The sequence below is a fragment of the Eutrigla gurnardus genome (assembly GCF_963514095.1).
Source record: "Eutrigla gurnardus genome assembly, chromosome: 19".
In the NCBI taxonomy this organism is placed as follows: domain Eukaryota; kingdom Metazoa; phylum Chordata; class Actinopteri; order Perciformes; family Triglidae; genus Eutrigla; species Eutrigla gurnardus.
This window is the reverse complement of record NC_139930.1, coordinates 12447155-12468452: the sequence shown is the minus strand read 5'-3', so window position 1 is coordinate 12468452 and position 21298 is coordinate 12447155. Positions and strand designations below refer to the sequence as shown.

The window sequence follows — 21298 nt, the reverse complement described above, 5'->3', positions numbered from 1 at the left end:
GCCGTTGCTGGAGGGCACTTCTGCCTCCCGCTGTAGCACCGTCGGGCTGCTCTTACAGTAAAGTGGATGAGGAACCCCTGAGCCCTGTGATGACGAGGAAAACCAGGGAGCGGCAGCTTGTTTTTTTGTTTTCCTTTCAGCTAACCAGCGGGCTACAAATCAGGATATTCTGCTGAACAGACTTCTATATATCTACTGTGAGGTGTTTCTAAGAAAACCACTATCTCATTCCCATTAAGCTGCATTTATATAGCAGCATTCATGAGAAAGTCAAAAACATCCTCGGTCTATTCCTCCCCCCCAAAATGTACACAAACACACACAAACCAGTCGCAGATTGCACTCCTATCCCCGTGAATAGTGCTCTTACAAATAAAATAGTCTAAGCGATGCAGAGTAACACATGCCATACATCTCATTAAGTTCGTAGACAGCCAACGCTCATTAGTCTGACTCCAGTTACGCAAGTTCAGCCACAAAAGCAAAGGCTTTTTGGTGTGGGGTGCATGTATAATTCATACGAGGGAACTTTTCTATTTATACAAATGTGGAATCATGTGGCAAAAATACATATTTAAGAATATGCTTACCTATAAGCAGTCACCAGATGTGGGGGGGAGTGTGGATGAAAAGATGAAAAAGAGAGGGAGAAAGGAAAATTAGCAAACGTATTTTAACTTTCAAATTGCACAATACATATAATTATAACATATATTCTATTAAAAAGGACTGGTATGCTTGTTGGATACTTGGAAGAATGTTTCTCCAGAACATGATCAGATTAAAACATGATGAAAGAACAAGAGTGAGCACCCCAGAAAGGCATAACCCCCCCCCCCACATGCAGCCACACATGGCTCTGCTTCAGAGACGGAGGAGTTCAGGAGGAACACATGTTTCCGGGAGCACCATCAAGTATGGAGAACACAGTAGAGTTTTACAGAGGGGGGAACCGGCTTTAATTAGAGCTAAGCAGACCTGGTTCTATTTGTTTTCATTTGTGTGATTTATCCCCCTTTCATTTGGCAGCTGGCTAACGTGTCCCAGGCCATCAGACCAACCTCGCCTGAGGTAAAAGGATACGGCTGGCCTTTGGAGAGGAAAGGGGGGAGAAAAAAAGGAAGAGAGAAGCAGTCTTGTGTAGTTTATTGGGCCACAGTTGAGGGCACCTGTTATGGGGCTATACTTGCAGGGTATGAATACCAATGGAGGTGGTCAGCTGCGATATTGCATTTGATCCGGCATATTTTTCCTTTGGGTTTCCATCAAATTGCTTAGAGGGGGATGAGCATGATGAGAGCAGGATCTAGCCTAAAGACCAAAGATGGGTTATTAGATATTTGGACAAGCGCTCCAGACTACACAAAGCTCCATGTGCCTCAGGGGGGGGATCTGCTGATGGTTTTAAGGCTTTAGTCGGCCTTTGTAATGCAAACAGTCAAGGAACACGGACTGAGCATCTGCGAGATATTCCACGGCGAAGAAGAAATCAATCAAAAGCTAACATCTGCCTCCCGAAAATGTGTTCTTTACTGCAGTAGAATCTACAAACCATAAACTCCAATATGGAAGGGGAAATGATCCGAGAAGCATGATCTAGATGCCTGTCATTGTTCGCTCGCAAACCACTGCTCTTACACCCGTTGCTCCCTCTTCTTCTCATTTTTTCCCCATTTAGCCCTTGCTCATATGGCAGTGAATAGGCCTTATGAGATTCCGGCTGATGTGCACACATAGCTGTGTTTGTTGTCAGATCACCCCGTTGCCACTGAGGCTGATCCATTCGTTGTAGGGAACACAAGGGTTGAATTTAGCCGTGACGCATTATTGCCAGCGAAAAAAACAAACACAAACATGCCTCAAGCTGAAACTAAATTTGACGCAGATATTCAGGGCATACCAGCGGAGTCGAGCGCTTTAACGTTTCGTGTCGTCGTGTAAATTGGGAAGCCGCAAAATGTTCAGTATGTCCCGTCCCTAGTGGCTGCAGGCAACAGAAGGCAAATGCCTTTTATGCAGAACAAAGGGATCGCAGAGGAAAACACATCACAGTTCAGTTTGTGACAAATGGTTCGAGTTGCCTTTTTCTTCTTCTTCTTCTTGTTTAATGACCATGCCTGCCTTTAGTCAAAGCCTTCCCTGCGAGCAGCTGATCAAGCCCAGGTAGCAGATTTACAGTCTGGTCAGCCCGCAGGCAGCCGAGGGGTCTCAGGAACATCAATAAAGGGTTAACCAGCACGTTTAAGATTTAAAGGGGTAGTAAGTGGCTCCATTAGCCTGGCTGACTGCAGCAGCCGTAGGGGTGGAGGTGGAGGCAGGGTGGATGAAGGAGTGAGAGACAGGAGATGAGGTGCCCCTGAGACATCGTTCCGGGGCGGAGGAGGGAAAGAAGAGGGCTGGAGGGCAAAGTTAAAGACTGCTGCTCAGGCATCAAATCAAAGCTACTGCTTTACCTTCCAGGCCCAAGACAGAAGCAGAGTAGTCGCTAGAAAAGGAGCAGGCCACACCACAGGAAATGAGTGAGAGACCGAGAAAGGGGTTTTTATACCACTGGGGCTACGCAGCTCCCTGGTCTGCACATCTGAGTCTGATCAGGAATCAGCGCAGTTGGCAATCCGACTGCTGGCAAATCTGCTTTCTGAGTTTATGAGGAGATCCAATCATTAATCAGCGATATTTCCTGTTCTGCTCCTTCTCTAAACTGCGGCTGGATGTTGACATTTTTGGTAGGGGACTACTGAGGGATTCGCCAATCCAGTTAAACAATAAGTGTTGGTTATGTCGTTGCAATGCACTACATTCTAGTGTGAGAATGTGATTGCGATTGGCCAGGGTGCCTGAGGGTTTGAACCTGCGCCCATATGTTCACCATTTCTATGCACAAAGCCTTCTGTAGAAGTTAGCAGCACACAGAACCAATAACACCCACTAACCCGCAAAGATATTATCCACACACATTGAAACTGCCCAACCTGGACTAACTCTTGGTTCATTATTTACCTCTTTTTGCCAGATTCCACTCAGATTCACAGTTTAAAAAAAAGACAGAAGTGACACTAAATACTAAATACTCCATCCATGCACAACCCTGTAAACTAAGATCTCTGCTTCCCCCTCTAGCATGCGTCGTTCAGTGCGACTTTCTTTGAAGTGACAAATGTCGACAGCAGTGACTTCCAGTGTAACTTTGCAAAGACACAGAAAAACGTACATGGAGAAATGGTTAACTGCTTTCCAAATCCCTTAGGGAGAAAAGGTAGATGTACCTGCATGTTGCAGCTATGGTTTCAAAACGAGTCAGCCCACACAAATTCACACACATGTGAGTTTCAATGGCGATAGCCTCCTTTTAATTTTTCCAACCTTTAAATTCACTAATCTACAGCTTTTGTTTCAATTTGCACTTTACAAAAACACACAGCCCACAATCCCCGCTCAGCAGTTCTGCCCTGTAATAAGTGGAGGTCTCAACCCGCCACTTTAATAAATGTGTTAATTCAGGGCTCGCCAGGCAGAAACAATGCCAGCATGGGAGATAAATTCCCCAGCGTTCATTTCCTCTGTCTGTCTCACGGCTGATGCTGAGCTGGAGATGGCCCGTGGGGGGGAAATGAAGATCATACATCACACCGAGGCATCCCTGTGCCTCTAACATGGCTTCGTCTCCGCTCTGCGTCTGTGCATCTGCTCAAGTGTATTTGCTGTGCAGTAATAAAACCATTACGGCCACTTACGGTATACGATGCATGATATAAATTTGGTGGCAGGGGATTTTGGGAAGAAATTAATATTTAAGATTTTAAACGTAGGTGTGATTCTACGGAGTTGAATCGTTGTAGCTGAGGATGTCAAAGCCCAGGATACATCTCTGCCTTTTTCTGACAGGGTATGTGTTCTCTGTGTGTGTGTGTGCCTTAGTGTGTGCGTCATTGTCCACCGCACAGACAGGGTCTTTTTATTACTAAACGAAGCCCTGTGGAAATGCTGCCTTTACTCTGAACATTTCTATTATTAACTCTCAGCGCCGCTAAAATCCTCAAGGCGAGAGTTCCACTGGTCTGTAAGGGAAAACATCTTTACTGGATAATAGCCCTTCGTCTAATTACAATGCCAAGCAATCATAAACACACACACACACACACACACACATTGCACAGAGAGGAAGGAGGAAGGAAAATGTGACATGCATCATATACACAACTCTATGAAAGTTGTTATGATAGAGCTTGTTGCAGCGGTGGTAGGCTCAGCTCATTAGTGCAGGATGTGACACTCCAGATAACACCTTGTGAAGATGCTTCAACCAGATGCCACAGAGCTAATCGCTATCGCAAAAACCAGTGACCGCATTGGAAACGGCTGCAATAATAAGTAAACTCGTTCCATGGGCCGGGAGCAGAGAGAAAACTAAATGGAGTTTAGGAAGTTCCCCTTTCTGTATGTTTGATCCTCTGTGTGTTCTTTCATCCTAGAATCTGTGTTTGCCATCTCTGATTGAGCTCAGTAAACAGGAGGTCAAAGGTTAAGTTGCTCACGTCTGGGATTCTTCAGAAGGCTCCTCATTCCTGACCGACCCGCACCGTAAACACGGGGCCTCGTAATCTCCGCTCCCGCCACATAAACACACATGCATACACAAAAGACTCAGGTTCCAGGCCATCGATAAAACGGCACGCCGCCCCTTTTGTGTCACTTAGTTCCCCTCCCTGTACCCTTTTAATGGCTTTTTGAAGGGGAGGGGGGGCTGAAAGCTTTTCTACCTACTCTCGCCCCCCCAGTTTCTTTAAACAGTTAATTAGTTTGGTTGATCTGATGGGACTCCAGTGCCTCTCAGGTCTGTCACAGACTCTGCCATGCCAGTCAGGCTGACAAAGAGACACTAATCCCGGCTTAACTCACTGGCTGGAAGTAGTGAAGATGACTCAACTTAACATACTGTTGAATCGAAAGAGATCTAGAGGGGGTTTTTTTAAATCCAAAAGTTCAAATAAACTTTGTCATTGTTGCTCATATTGAGTCCGATGAATACTTTAGCGAAGAGGAATGAGAAAAGTTGTGAAGTCCTGAAACACACACAAAAAAAATCAACATGTATTTGTGAGTTCTTAATCGGGTTTTCCTTAGGCAGCCCAGATATGAGTATTGACATCCTAATTTAAAACTCACATTTTAAAGCTCCTCTTTAATGGATCAGAGGACTCTTTAGCATGCATGAACTATTACTTCCAATCAATACATCACCGAGGGCAACTCTCTCTGCATGGTGAGAGCATTAATTATCAGGTTTTCCAAAGTGCAGTTGTTCAGCCAAGTCTGGCAACCTGAGAATTATTACAGACACATCTCTAATCTGACTTTATTTGAAAAATATTGAGAAAGCTGTTTTGATGTTTGCTAGTTGACGTTCGTTGAAATACTGATTCAGGGGAAAGTGCTTGTTAGCGCAGCCTTTCCTACTGTCAGCCATAAAACACGTCTTGACAGACTGGAAAAATGGCTGGGATTATCTGATATCCTCAACTGGATCAGATCATATCTTAGGCACAAGTTACATTGTTGCCATTGGTGATCATAAATCTGAGCAGATCAGAGTGACATGTGGAGTCCCCCAGGGTTCAATTCTTGGGGCTCTATTATTCATATGTGCATAGTCCCCCTAGGTCAAATCTTACATGACAAGAATGGGTTTTTAGATAAGTGTGAGTGTTTTTATGTTTTTATATGTGACCTATTTATGTTCCGACTTGTAGAGAATGGCATTTTGCTTCTCGATGTACATTCCAGATGTGACAATAAACTGATTCTGATTCTGTTATCAAAGCCACGCAGATGATTTACTTTGCTCTTTCACTGAGTGACTATGATTCCTTAGACTCACTCTATCAATGCAAGTAAATAGCTTGATAGTTACATTTTCTCCAATTAGATAAAGACAAGAGAAAAATCGTTGTATTTGGAGGAAGGAATTAAAGTTCAGGCTTGGCTTGATTCCCGAGCTATGAAGACGAAAACCCACATTAGAAATGCCGTTTTAATTAATTCAGATCTGAGCTTCAGCACCCACATCAAGGCGATAATAATTCTGCATTTTATCATCTCAACCAAGAATGAGTTCAGACAAGATTAAGACAACTTCATCTAATTCAAAACACTGAACTTTTCAGAGTTTTAACAAGAACCAAGAGAACTGAGCACATTACTCCTGTTCTTACATCTCGACATTGGCTTCAAGTTAATTATAGAATGGATTTTAAAATACATGTTCATACACTTCAAGAATATAAACCCAGTTCTTCAGGAATCGACTCATTGTCAACTGTATTTCTGGTCCATTAATATGTTTGTCTATTTCTTTATATCATTTTTCATTGTATTTATTCATATTTACATTTCTTTAATTTAATTTTACTTTTTGAATGATGTTTTTTCTTTGCCTATGTAAAGCACTTTGAAATGGATCAGTTTGAAATGTTCTATATAAATAGAGCGGCCTTCCCTTGTCTATAGTTATCGATCACGGCGGAAATCAAAATGGATTTGTCTGTCTGCTCTTCATCTGAAGCACTACGTTAATCAAAACTGTGATTTTATTGGTCTAAACTGTGAAAGCAGCAGGAATAAATCATTAGGACGACCCTACTGCATGCTACCAAACCACATTGCAAAATGTGTAACCTTTTTAATTAAAGGTATTGCAGTAATCAAAGTCCTTCACCCAGACAAGAGACTTAGATGACCACATGGTTTCTCCGTTATTCAGCCCTGAAGACAGAGATGTGACTAAATTGAGAAATGGAGGTGTGAGAGCAATGAAGAGGTGTCGTAGGTGGAGAGGGGAAAAAAAGAGGTACGTGGGGAGGTCATGTCTCCAGGGTGATGGAGCCGAATGAAAATGGCTCCGCATGAGGAAAGACTGTCTGACATCCTCTTCAAAGGAGAAGTGAGACAGAGAGCGGGAGGAAATGCAGAATGCTGAGAAGAAGCTGGGTCGGGTTATTGATTAAGAGAATGAGAATGTGCGAGAGGAGGAAGCCCAGCAAGGGAGGAATAAAGGTAGAGGTAAGAAGGTGGGATGAAAAGGATGAGTAGAAACGCGAGGGGAAGCGCAACAAGGGGAGTTGAAAGCAGGTTCAGACTCGATCGGCAGGTAAAGGGAGAGCAGGGTGTGGGGGTACTGTGAGCGAGGCACAATTATACCATCACATGTCCAAAGTGAGCCTCTGGTGGCTGATGAGCGGATGGAAGTGGAATAGAGGATCAAGCAAAGAGAGATGGGCGAGATAGTTAACATGTTCCAAGCTTTCCCCAGAACCCCCCGCTGTCCCTGCCACTCAGCAGGCATCCTGCTCTCTTCCTAATGAGTTGTTTACAACCACAGCGGTGGATCAAAACCTCACCTCCAAAGAACCATGGCTAGCAGCATCAATACTTCCAGATACATTAAGAATCCTTGGATTCTATTTGAAAAACAGGGGCGGGGAAAAAAAAAACATTATTACAGTTATAAGCGCTTCTCTTCCCCCAGTTCATGCCTAATTCCTGCAACTCTCACGCCTGGGGATTGTGTCTTCTTTAATGACCAAGATTAATGTTAAGTAGCATTATGGTAATGGAGGTACCGGGCCTATCTCACTTTATTAAATAAAGCTGCTTGAAAATGAATTTGATTATGGATTCCGCTGTTGTTAATGGAGCGTGGCAGGAAAACAATGTTGACTTTTCTTCTCATTATTGTTTTGATATGATGATCAGGGTGTGTTCTGCTTCACGTACACACACACACGCACACACACACATAGAGGGAGACACAGTCTTCAATCAGCATCTGGTAACATATCATCTAGCATCACAGCGGGGACGTTTGTCTCGTGTGTGTGAGTCTTTGTGTGCGAAGAGGTGCAGAGTGAGAGACAACCGCAAGAATTACTGCACGCTCCATCGCGTCCCCAGCACCCCCCCTTCAAATTTCACCGGCAATAGAATAATACAGAGCTTTTGAAAAATAAAAAAGCCAAAGAGTAGAAGTGCCCCTTGACAATCCGCAGTAGCCCACAAATCAAAACCTCTGCTGTTAGACTTTTCTTTTTTAAAACATACAAACTTCTCTTGGATTACAAACGCGAGAATATTTGCACCCCCCCTTCTGAGAGGATCCCGCCGTTCTTTAAAAGACAGAAACATGAGAGCTGTCAGGAATAGACAAGCTTTTTATTTTGTCCGCGGCTCGCCACCTGTACACGTGCGTGCCCCCGTGTAAACCTTTCCCCCCATCTTTGAGGTCTCCTCTCATGGGATGATCTTGTCCCACCCTCGATTCCAGAGCAGAACATACCCCTCCCTGCTTCTTCCCCCCCCCCACGTCCCCCTGAGTCGCAGATACCAGAGCACTTAACCTCAACAGGCCTCACTCCCTACTCAGTCTGCCCCCGACACAGACGCAGCGTCACATCAACTCGGCTCATATTTAGCCCTGGATATAAAAGATTAATGGGAAGAGAAGAGGTGGAGGGGGGGGTGGAATCAGCGTTCGGGTCTGCCAAAGGCTCCTCCAGTCAGGGAGCTCTCATTTGCGCTCCCGTGGAACTGTAGAGGGGTCTGTAGTTTTTTAGCTGAAGTGCTGAAAGGAAGGAGGCATCATGCCGAGCTTTCCACCCTGGTGTCACTTTCAGTTTACCTTCCCCTGCTGAGAATCCTCCACCAATTATTTGGGCTACAGCACACTGCTTCCCTTCATGTAACAAACAATGACACTGAATAGTGTGTCTTCTGGGATCTTTGAAAGAGGGAAGAAAAGAAAAACGTCTTTGAATTTTTGACAACTATCCACGAAAACGGGGAGGCCTAGTTGCGAATCCAAACCTAGCGTGCGGCGGACTACTTTATCGTGATTCTCGTCCTATGATGCCGACAGACTGTTAATTGAATATGTAGAGGCTTTGTCGATAAACATTTAAGAGGCTATACCTTGTGAAGAGATATAGCCCGGAGTAAGGTTACGAAAGGAAACACAATCGGATAAAAGATGAATCGATGATGTAAGTAGATTACGCGGCACCATCTATTTCTTTGAGCAGTCTAAAGTCTCTTTACAATCTTTGACCCGAGATGCGGCCGGAGAGGCGGAGACATCCTGATGAAAAACACACACTAAGCTCCTCTCAGCACATCAAATATTAAGAGCCAATATTAGCCCCCGTCTTTGTCTCGCCATCGCCATCGCAGGAATCGCCTCACGAGAGCGCATGTGTGTGTTGTGATGTGAAAGTAATTGTGACAGAGGCATGTTGTGAGTACAGTAGATGTGAAAAAGAGAGAGAGGTCACTCACGGGGCATTGCTCTAAAAAGAAAAGGCACTCTTTCATTTTTGTGTTTTCTTGGGGAGTCGGGAAGTGAATATTTGTACTGTGTGGTTTCAGCTCTCAGTGTGGGAGAGGTGGAATGGCCAGCGCTAAGTGGAAGGAGCTGACCTGATCCAGTACAAGTGGCATGACCGAAAAGCAGTGACCCCACCCATCTGAAGGTTTGTTTTTTTCCACACCCTCCCCTTCACACTCCCGAAGTGTCGGGAGTTCAAAACTGTTACATTTCACTCACACGACCGATGCAACGTTTTTAACCCGCGTGTCGATAAAACATCCAAGCAAGACACCCCATAAAAGCCAGGTTGAGGGCCCAGTGGTGACAGCAGGACTGCTCCCAGAGGTTCAGAGGGACTCGCTCCTTCTGCAGCAACAGTCAAAAGTTGCAGAGCGTTACAGAGTTGTCTTGCGCTCTTTCTCCCCAAAGCCCTCTTCTCTTGTTTGGCACTTCCCCTCTCTCTCCCCCCCCCCCCCCATCCACGACTACTTCCATCAATCCCCAGGACGCCTCGAACACGCTTTTTCACGGAGTAAAAAACAGAATATAAAAAGGCTGAGCACTCGCTGCTAGCGCAGCAGCAGAATGGGGTCTGCAGAACATAGAAAGCTCATCCAGCGGCAGTTTGTGGCCACTTTGCAATGTGGGACTCTCACTCAGCCCGGGCTCGGGGTAGGGTGAGGTAACGGGTTGAGGGTTGGCCCACTTTGACAAAAGCACTGTGTTATGCTACTCCCCGACGTATTGCGCTACATAGAGTGTGTTTGGAGTGGCAGCAACACAAAAAGGAAAATCAGTGTGTTTACCTTTAAGTGAATAGACTCAAAAGGACGAATACAAACCGGCACCTTGCTAGCATGTATTAGCATTTAGCCCAGATCACTGCTGAAATTAACACTCAAGCACAAATTGAAAAACTCCACACACAAAAAAGAGCTAAAACCAAAGTGATAAAGAACCCCAAACACACGCGTTAAAACTATCTCTTTGTTCACCGTCCAGACACGCGCTCCATCTCCGGACACAGCGTCTTATTCATTATTCAGGTAACACGGCACCGAATCGATTTCCTGCCCTCGGACCCCTCAACTCTCACCTGCCTCCTCTTCCCTCTCAGAACAACATTCCACGCCGGGTTGCAAAAAGGGCCCCGGCCGCACGAGCGATCATTCAAGGGGGGTATTTGGTGGAAAAGCCCCACATTTGAGCTGGTTTAGGATTTCACATAAACACACCTTGATCCCTAAATCTCAGCTAAGCCTGTTTCAGTTTCAAACAGCAGGAAAAAGAGCCTGTTCAAACACTTAGGCAGGCTGGCTGCTGGATAGATCATGTATGCTGTGGAGACTGTACACATCCATACATCTGGCTGGGAGAGACCATCTGAATGTAAATGTATCCAAATTAATTTGTAGTACTTGTGCAGGTGTGCTCGGATGTCTGGGCTTGAGAGTGCAGTATCCGTGTGTGTGTGTGTGTGTGTTCATAACCCCGTGCATGCATGCAGCTGCCCTCCCTACAGCGATCTGCTCCTTCAGACACATTTTCACCTCATCTGCGTTTAAGGGCATTAATATTGCACCAGCCGCGGTGGCAGGGTTAAATGGATGACTGGGGGGGAGAGAAAGAGGGGGGCTGAATGACAAATGCAATCCCTCCACTCCTCCTTCCTCCCCTCTCTCTCTCTCTTCCTTTTCCCTTTTTGCTCTGATCCGGTACGACGTAAGGAGTTCAGGGGGATGCTGTCGCCGGCTCTCCACGGAGACCAGATCCAGAGGCCAGGGCGTCAGCATGTGTTCTCTGTTTGGGGGAATATACGATCCCTTTCATCCACATTTACATTAGCGGCTCCCGCTGTGCTCCCTCTCTCCTTCCCCCCGTCGCTCTCCATCCATCTATGCATTCGTAATATCCAAGAAAAGAAAAAAGGCACCGGAAAGAAGAAAGAGGGGATGGTGATGTGCTGCAGCTGCTGCCACTAACTTGCAACAAACCTTCCTTAATTAACCGCAGTTAATTGTCGAACCACGGTTAATTATAGAAGGGGTACGGTTTGAAATTGGAAAAAAATATTCACAAGCTTGTTAACATGTTAAAGGTGTCCCCGTAGACCGGGATAGCACACGCAGCACAATACATTATCTACACGCTCCCTATCGCGCTGCCCCTGATGGGAATACCGTGCTATGCAAAGACCGAGGCTTTTCATGTTTCTTCTGTAATTAAGTCCCATTTCTATCATCGGATTCATCAGCGAGACATTTTTGCGGGGCCGGTTGGGAAGGAGAAGAAAACAAAAGGGGGGGGCCGGGCTTCGCGGCGAGGCTGACATCATCCAGGTCACTTAGAGGTTAAGTTAACAGGCGTACGAGCCTCTAAAAAATTAAAAGCTTGAGATCACGAAGGCTTCACTTCTGAGCACAAGTGGCATGACCTGGAGCACACACACACACACACACACACACACACAGCACTGGTGTTAATGCACTCAGCTTGTTGATCTGCTTCTGCATGGGTAACCCTGCAATACACACACACACACACACACACACACACTCATTCCTCTTGCTCAAAGTCGGACACAAGAAGTCAGCACACACCATTCCCAGTGATTGAGCGCTCGGTGGAGTGAGCAGCTGCAGATACACGCCAGCAGGACAGGCGCTGCAGGTAGATGGATCATATCTCATCCTCCCCGTTTTCCTTTCTTTCACCCCCGGCCTCCTTCCACACATCCAGCCGCGGTTGTGCTCGGTGAAGTGCGAGGTATACAGTGAGCGTTGGCATGCGGGGTCAAGGGGTACTTCATCGCTGAGGTGTTAAAATGCCAATTACGAAGCGTCTCGCCGTGGATCGCCTGGCCAAGCCCAGGCTGCGTAGGTTTGGTTTCAGTGAAGTCTGTTTTCTACCTTGTGTTAATGCTATTTCCTGTACATTAATATCAATCCAGGTAATAAAACGCTATGATGGAGTTATGGTGCCGACCATAATAAGGAAGACGGTTTTGCGAGGGTGCCATGTCCCCTCTCTAAGTCAGCTTTATTTACACAAAGAAGGAATTCATTTTTTTTTTAGTAGCTCAATGCACATGCAAGTAGGGGGGAATAGAAATCAATATGAAATACTTTTATATACTCCATTTTTTTTTATCCCTCCAATCCCCAAACAGAAATGAGGCCCTTGGGTAGCTTGGCCAACTTGGTATCATACAAAGTCAACATAAATTTGCAAAAAAAGCCCCAACATTCCATCCATTCATTCATTCATTCAAAGTAAACAGCTGGTAATGTCCTCTTAAAGCCACAAATACATGTTAGTTAAACATGTCTTTGTTCTCCTTGCTTTATTCTTGGTGCAATAACTTTGACAACTAGATTGCCTATTAGATGCCTCTCTCATCTGTCAGCAGTGGCTTGTCGGTAAACAAACATGTTTTGACAGCAGAGATCCAATGAGTTGACACAGGATAATGAGTCATTTAGTAGAGGGGGGGGGGGGGGGGGGGGGGGTGTGTCTTCCCTTATTGACTATCTGCCTCTGCTGACCATACAAACACTTCTGTCCATTTCTATCCTCAGACTTCCCTGAGAAACAGTTAGTAAACACAATTATCTCATAGTGTGTCGTTGTGAGTTCAAAACATTTCAAGGTTTAGGAAGACGTATTCAGGATGTCCTTGAGGGACCTGTGGAACTTTTTCAAATTCCAAATCCTTTTGTCGAGTCGGACACAGGTCGATCAAATGTGTCATTCATCTTTCAAAACTCTATCTTGTTTTTTTTTTTTCAATTGCCCAAACCCATTTAATTTCACACGGGTTGTTAAAGATGAATACGATTTTTCAGTTATTCATGGCTTGTCTCATTATTTAAGGTTTTTTGAAGGAGGCTGTCGCCGAGGTTAGGAATTCTGCACCGAGGTTCGGCTCACGCCAGGATGTGACTGCACACTCTCCCCGTTCCCCCAGTATGCTTTTACACTTCTGAGCTATTTAGATGTGACATGGACTGCGGCGGCTCGAGCACAAAGCATACAGGACTTACAGTAAATGGGGCTGAAAAGTCTATATTCATTTTGCTGATTCACTGAACTGGATGAAACAAGCGTTTCGGTGTCTCCTTTCATCAACGTGTGAAACATGACGAGATGAAGTGAGCACAAAGTAAGGGAGTAGTAGTAGTATATATATATTTATAGGGAATGGAAACTTCGACTGTGTAAAAAATATTTAATTTTTGACACTTAAATTTTTAACTTGAGAAATGCAGAAATACTTTTTTTAAGAGTTTTAAAAATCAAACAAGCGAACAACAGAATGTTTTGAAGGGATCCAAGAAAAGCACAGTGGGGGAGGGCAATCTTGAAATGATCAGCAAATTTGTGCAAAATTATCCAATTTAAATACTTTCTGATTTTTCAAAACATACACCAGGCTCCCTCTCTCTCCACACACTTCGCTGAGCATTGATCGGGAAAAGGCGAGGGAGGCGAGAGTGCCATATATCCTTCCACCTCCAGGTTAATTGACAAGATAATTACAAGAACGAAGGCAAGGATAGAAACCAGCAGCCGCACGCTCGCCTGTAAGACGGACGGGTTCTCGAACACATGCGTGTGATTTGAAGGGCAATTCCGAATGCTGGCAGCTGAATTTGTTTATTAGTAACTACATGTGTGATGTCTTTTTTTAACAGAAAACCTGGCTCCAATCAAGCTACTTGTGTTAACGCTCCCTAATAAACATGCCAGCAGTCTCTAACAGAGTGGCCAAAATTTATAAAAAAATCATACTCAGATGACAAGATCAGAAACCAACCAGAAACATGACATTTCTAACTTGGCTCGTTTTTGCACACAGTACAATAATAATAATATTCAAATGCTGCATTTCAAATTAGAGAATAATCATGACATTTGTCCGTGTGGTGGAGTTATTTGCTCACACTGTACAGGTGATGGCATAACATCATTTTAAACATGAAAAAAACATGTTTTTTATGTTTTCTTTAGGTCTATACAATTAAAATACACTTTAATTGGGGCTTTTCCATCCTCAAAAAATGTTGGCACCTGACAGGTGGAGTCATTATGACAACTTTTGGTTTAATTTCTGTGAATTGATTCACGTTGACTGACAGTTACGGGCCCTGTGATTGGCTGACATGTCTCCTACAAGTAGACAAGTAAATAATAAGCGCGGTGATGGGATGTTTGCGCTATAATAAGTATTTTTTCCATGGCAACACTTAAGATTTGAGATTCTCTCTTTAGTCATCCTCATTTCACATATTTTAACATGGTCCTCATCGTCGGTACGTCATTTAAAAAGAGTCTGTGGCCCTGCTCTGCATTTCAAAGAAAAATGTTTTTTTATCTTCTCCAAAACACATACTCAATGGTCCCTAAAAATACTCTACTGTACAGCCCAGGTAATGTTGTATACAAGAGGTTCCTCAGAGAATTCGCATACAAATATACTACAAAGACCTGAATGATAAATGTGCTCATAAAACGAGTGAAATTAAACTTTTTTTCAAGCATTGTTCAGAGCAACCAGACTTCTGAGTCTAGCCAAGACGATGTCAGCGAGTCATTCATTTTGCCCCCAGGGACTACATTCAAGCTTTCTCATCTCTGCCGTCCATTCTCTCTGTGTCCCTTTTTTTTTTTTCCTGGTGTCACGGCTTTCTTCCTCCCTTGTTCAACAGCTGTGGAGCAGGGTTAGGGTCAAGGGAATATCGCTCTCTCTCTCACACACACACACACTCACACACACACACACAAGGATGTGCTACTGTTAGGCTTGAATGCAGCTGAGGGTGTGGAGGCGCAGGGCCGGATTTTCCCATGCCGATGGTTAACGGCCGGCTGGATTTGAAACCGTGAGGAGACCTCTGCTGCCCTTTGGATCCCTCCCCTGGCCCCTGGCCCAGAGGCTGTGTCTTCTTCCCTGCTGGGACATTCAATGGTCTCTGTGTGTGCATGTGTGTGTGTGTGTGTGTGTGTGTGTGTGTGTGTGTGTTAATGGCCAATCCCAGGAGGGGATCTGTCATTCAGTCATCCGCCATTCAGCCACCAGCCCTCCAACATTGCGGGCCGCCAGCTCCTCACCCAGGGCAAGTCATCCCTCTACAGAAGACAAACTCTCCCTTCACCCCTAAATGCTTATTTCCCTCATGCTCCATTTTTTTCTTCAAGTCCCCCGATTGGTTTTGTGAAAGTCACTGTCTTGGTAAATATATCTTCCTGCCAGTTCCCCCCCTTCTGTGTTCCCGGCTCACAAAATGAGTGTTTGCGTGGCTCTGTCCCTCCCTCCTTCCGTCCTCGCTGACATCCGTCCCGTCGCAGCGTCTGTGTCGGACATCTCCTGCAGAGGGAGTTGAAAGCATTCCACTACCTCCCCTGTCATCATGGCTTATTTAATAACTATCCCAATAAAGTCAACAACAAGGCCCATGATGCAACCCTCCCCCTTCTCCACTGTTGGCCCCCAACCCTCACCCTCGAGGTCTGATGAATGCGTCCATCAGGCATGCCAGCTGCCCCCGGAGGTGAGCAGGCTGCCCCCGCCGGGCAGCCAGGCCACCGAGCCAGGGGGAGGAAGTGGAGCAGAGCCGAGAGGGGCAGGGCAGGGCCGGCATGCCAGAACTCACAGTGGGCGAAGCTTGGACAGAAAGAACTAGTGGAAATATGGAGAAACGCGGGGAGGGCCGGTGAAACAGAGGGGTGCAGGATGCACACGCAAACAGGGGAGCGGCCTGGGCGCCAGCAACACAGTGGGCAGTATGGATGCACTCACAACATGTTTTTACTCACTGCTTGCTCATGACTTTCCACTCCTCTCAACAACAACCGTTCCATAATCGACAAGGCAGTACGTTCACTTTGAAAAAAGCTGACGGAAAAATGGAAGGAATCCAATTTTCCAAAAACGTTTGTTAAACGTTGTGCTTTAATTAGACAATTTAAATGGTGTAAATACTCACTGAAGAACACGCTGAACACCTTATACAAGTGTGGTATCGTAGGAGCATAATTAATATTGTATATGACATTTTTTAATTAGGTTTGTCTGTGTTTGAGACAGAATGAAGGGTGAGAGGGTAAAAGCCACAATGTGAATCCTTAATTTGGCAAACAAACATCATCATAGCCACACTTCAAGTGGGTCGGTCATACTGACCACACATATGTGGTTGATACTAAACCATAAATGTTCAGGAAAACACGTTGAGCGTTGATTATTGGCAGGCCGAAGCCTGATTCTCGACTCTGCCAGTGTTCGCGGCATACGCGGTCCCCCTCCCCTCCTCGTCTGCCAGATAGCTTGCCATGCCCTCTATTCATTACACGGCAGTCTCCCTGTGCCACTCAGATGGCGGCTGCCAGCCTCGGGTCTCCCGTGAAGGCGCACGGGGATGGCAAATCGGTGAAGGCAACAACACCGGCTAAGAGAACTCTTGACGGAGCGAGAGCACAGCAGATGCCGAGCGTGTCCCCGATGCACACGGATCTTGAAGTGAAAGAAGAAGACATCCAATATGAGGGACTCTTATTCAACTGGGATCGAGCATCAAGCCTGCATAAGACATATGGCGGGCGAATAAAAAAGTACAGTATCGGCATTCAGGAGCCCATTTTTCTTAATCTGAGCTTCTAGGGAGTGACTGGCTAGATTTACTCCGGGATAGTTTGCCCGCTAGAGTCTTCAAGACTACCGCTACCTTTGATTTGCTGCAGAGCTGCTGCTATATTCCCCAGCAGCCCCTGGGTTAGCTGCTTTCCTACCTGTTACAAAAAAAAAAAGAGAAATCTTTTATCTCCTTCCAGCTCAATTTCTCTCTATGCGTTCCCATCCGTCGCCATCGGGAAATCTTTATTTTCGTATTCAAGCAAATATTTTTTATAAATGCAAACAGGCTCTCTGAAGACAGCTTCAGAGGCGAGACCTGCCCCCCGTACCTGAAAGCGTAGCGGCATGTCTCTCCCGGCCCCGGCCCTCAGAGTAAGCACAGCTGTGTTGAATATTTCCCTCACTCCTCAGTTCATTTGAGGGTGATCTGAGCCCGGTTAGCCCCCAGGACATGGAGCGGTAAACAGGCCTGACTATCAAAGCAAACCAGCCTAGTCAGAAAGACTGGAATATGAGCCTTTGACCACTGGAGCTGTGGATGTAGACGAGCAGCAGCTGGGTGGAGCTCAAAGGCTCTGTGGCAGCAGTTGCCTTGACCAAATGCTTATAGGCTGAGGCAACGAGATTCCCTAAATCATCAGTGGGCAGCAGAAGGATTGTATGTCCGCTGTAGCCATTACTGTAATGACTATACTCTAAGTGGGAAATGGCTGTAACTAACTGAATAATCACCCTGGCACTAAGTGATTATACAATGGAAAAATCTAATGGTTGGGCTGTTTTGTTTAGCTTTTTTCAGAAATTCTGTTGCTACAACTTTTTAAGTATCCTGTCCACATATGTTTAACATTTATAAATGTACTGCATATTTTTTTTAATGACATTCAGGAAATGTTTCAATGTTTTCCATCAGATCCATCCCCATCTGGGAAATGCTCTCAGCCATGTACATAACCAATTCACTGTCAGATGCCCAAAAAGAGGTTACTCTCCACGGAGCCACTTATATCTACAGTATTATATCTACAGTAGGTTTGTAGGCAAGATCCATCCCTTGCTCTCAAATTTCAATGTGTATAAATACACAGAATACCGGCAAGAGACGGATGATGACGAAAGGCAGGTACGGCGGCGCTGCGTGGTTATTAAAACCCGACAGAGCTGAGAAGTGAGAGCTCCATATCAGAGCACTAAACTCCAGATCGATAGGAGCAACTCTTCGTCTGGCTACAGTCTGAGGCTCGACCACACGAGCCACTCATTGGGGAGACGAAGACAAACGGCGGCTCTAGCGGCCCCAGCGTCCACGTGGCAAGGAGGCCGATGGCAGCAGACGGCCAGTTACGGAAAGCGGCCGCGCTGCGACTGCCCACATCCTCAGTTCGACCCATCACCTAAACACAGACTCGTGCTCTGGAGGGGAAATGACTGGATGCATTTAGCTCTCCTCATCACAGAGTACTATTCATGTTCAGGAAATAGCATGCTCCGTGAGATGTGTTTAACTCCAGAACGTCAGAAAAGACGGCGCTAATGTCCTGACCGCGAGAATCTGGTCGGTTTTAAAAGAGAAGTCAGCGGAAACCAAAAAACTGGAAAGACTTTCCTTTTTTTTTGTTTTTTTTTTTAAGGAATTTTTCTAGCACGCATCTCCATTATTATAAGCATCTCCATTTAGGAAAGTGCCGTACGATCGAGAAGCCACACATGCCAGGTCGGTGTCATCGCTGCACTCTCACATTATCTCATTATAGCGCACTGAAGGGCCACGGCCCCGGGGACACATCTCCACCTCTGTCAAGTTGTGTCAACCTCTATAAACGTCTCTCAGCCCGCAGCGGCATAATGCGGTCGCATTATTAGAGGGGCTAATGCTAATTAATGCTAACAGGCCCATCAGAGCGTGCCCAGAGTAAACAAAGATTAAGTTCGGGGGATTGTTACGTTCCACCGGCACGACACACAACTGGAAACATCATTTGTCAGCGCAGTCAGTTCTGTTCACACACGGAGCGTTACAGAAACACATGTTTGATATAAGCGCCGGCTTTTGTAAGCTGTTGAAAAGTACGGAGTCCCAAAAAGAAAAAAAAAGAGTCATATGGAAACACTGAGTTGGTGTATTTCTTTCACACACAGCTGGGCATGTTTTGCCGAGTATGTCATCAAAATTAGCGGTGATGTCAATGATGGATGTCCCTCGGCAAGCTGCGCTACAGAACCCTCCCTTTGAGTTTTTTCCCCCCAAACTTTCATCTGGAATGGACTTGGTTTACGGGCTGACTGTTTAACCACAGCCATTGTGACACGGGATACATTTACAACGCTCTTAAGGGTTGAAATCGCTTTCATGTCAGAGGAATGACACGAGTGGCAAAAGAAGGGAAGATTTTACGGGAACAAGCGGAAAAACAAAAAAAAAAGAAAAGTCTGTGGGGGCACTTAGAATATGCACAGTCTTATTGTGTCCCTGTAGCGCCAACCGATCCCATTCTTTGCTATACTCAGCTCAATATCCTTTCATTTCCCTACTGTTTACGATGTCATTCCTGCGGCGGACTAAACGCGATCTTCGAGCTCCACCGGTTCTGCTGGGAAAACAATTGTCTCTTTTTTAACTCAATCCGCATCATCCTCCTCTTCCTTTTTTTTACGCTTTTCTGTTTCTTCTCAGCCATAAGTGACAGCTTCTTTGTGAATGGGCACTAAACAAATAAATAAAACTAAGGAGAGTGGCAGCAGAGAGAAAGACTGGATCCATGTGTGTTCTTGGTTTGCTCTTCAGAGGTGGGTGAGGGCTGTGAAAGGCCACATTGTCGATGTCAAAGCCAGTCAGCATCAAAGGGCCGATTCAGGTTGTGAGAAGTCTCTCTCTCTCTCTCTCAACACATACTCACTTACACACTGTTCCACTCGGCCCCCCGAAGACCCCCCAAAAAAACATCACGGTTTACTGTTCCCCCCCTCAGCCAAAGAACAATATTTGGAATTGACGCGCAAATCCGTGTGAGGTCAAAGGGCACGCGCTAACACGGTGAATGGAAAATACAGGAAGGTATCCCTGACTCGCACTTGACTGAAATATCTCCCGTGGCGCCAACTTGTCATTCATGAATGATGTTTGTCTCCGGTAACGTTGGGGGACTTTTTTTCCTCCCTTTTTTCCCCCGCTTACAGTAGTAACCTCACATCAACTCGGCGTGAGCACAAACAGGGTTTTGGCTATTTAAGTGGTATTGTTCACTCGATTCTTTCCATTCCGTTCAAAACCAAGTAGAGAAAACTGCAGGGCTTATTGAGAGGCGTAATTACACCCACCAAAATGCATTATACTGATGCCGTCTGTATGTGTGAGTGAGTGCATGTAAGTGTGTATGGGGGCATTAGTGTACGAATTAGTAAAGTTAGACACCAGGAGCTGCGCCACCGTGTCAGGATGAGATTTAACGAGCTTTAATAACAAGCTTTAATGAGCTTAATTAGGAATCCATGAGATCCCCATGGAAACGCCTCAACCCCACAGAATCCGGCTCCGGGTCTGAGGAGCTTTCAATTGGATTACTGTGGCTAATGTCACCGAGACACAACAGTGAAAACAAACAGGGTGCTGGAAGAGAGGTGGGGGGGGGGGAGGGAGAACAGGGGACGGGTGACAGCAAATGAACTTTGGCAGGGAGGGAATACCTGCTGAGGGATGATGGGAGGAGGAGGGATAACCAGCAGAACCAGTGGGATTAGTGTCGCTCAGAGATTTGGCTTGTGCACAGCAGACACAGGAGGATGAGTTCCTACCTCTACAGCTTTTACACTCCAGTGATAATTGTGCTTCCAAACATTATCAATTTGACATTGTTCTCTCACGTCTTGTCCCCTTACTCCTTTTCCCCACTTTCACACAATAGGTTGACCTGGTTTTACACAGTGAATACATTTTTTATTTTATTTTTTTGTAAAGCTGTTAATGATTTGTATGAAATCACATGTAAAAGTAAAGATCCCATTGTGGAACCTACTTCTAGTCTCATAAATGGCTTATTAGGAGGGAAAACGCAATGAAATATCGTTTAATAAGTTATAGGTGCCACGTTTATAATGCAATCTTGTTGCAAATTGAAGCAGTTGTCGTAAATGCACTTTGTTTTCACGACTTTTGGAAATTTTGTTCAATCTGGCACAATATTTCGGAACGTAATCTCTTTAGGGATGGGTACTCCCGGTATTCAACAGGGCCACATTGTGTGTTTCAATAAACTCTGAAGTTAAGGGTTCGGGAGAAACCTAATTATTATTGCTACATAAACTTTATG

The 21298-nt window shown here is 45.4% G+C and overlaps 1 protein-coding gene across 2 annotated transcripts in view; it reads right to left on the bottom strand.

The window, feature by feature from the left end:
• Window positions 1-21298, bottom strand: part of unc5cb (unc-5 netrin receptor Cb) — a 102557-nt gene that overhangs the window by 66272 nt on the left and 14987 nt on the right. The window lies entirely within an intron of this gene.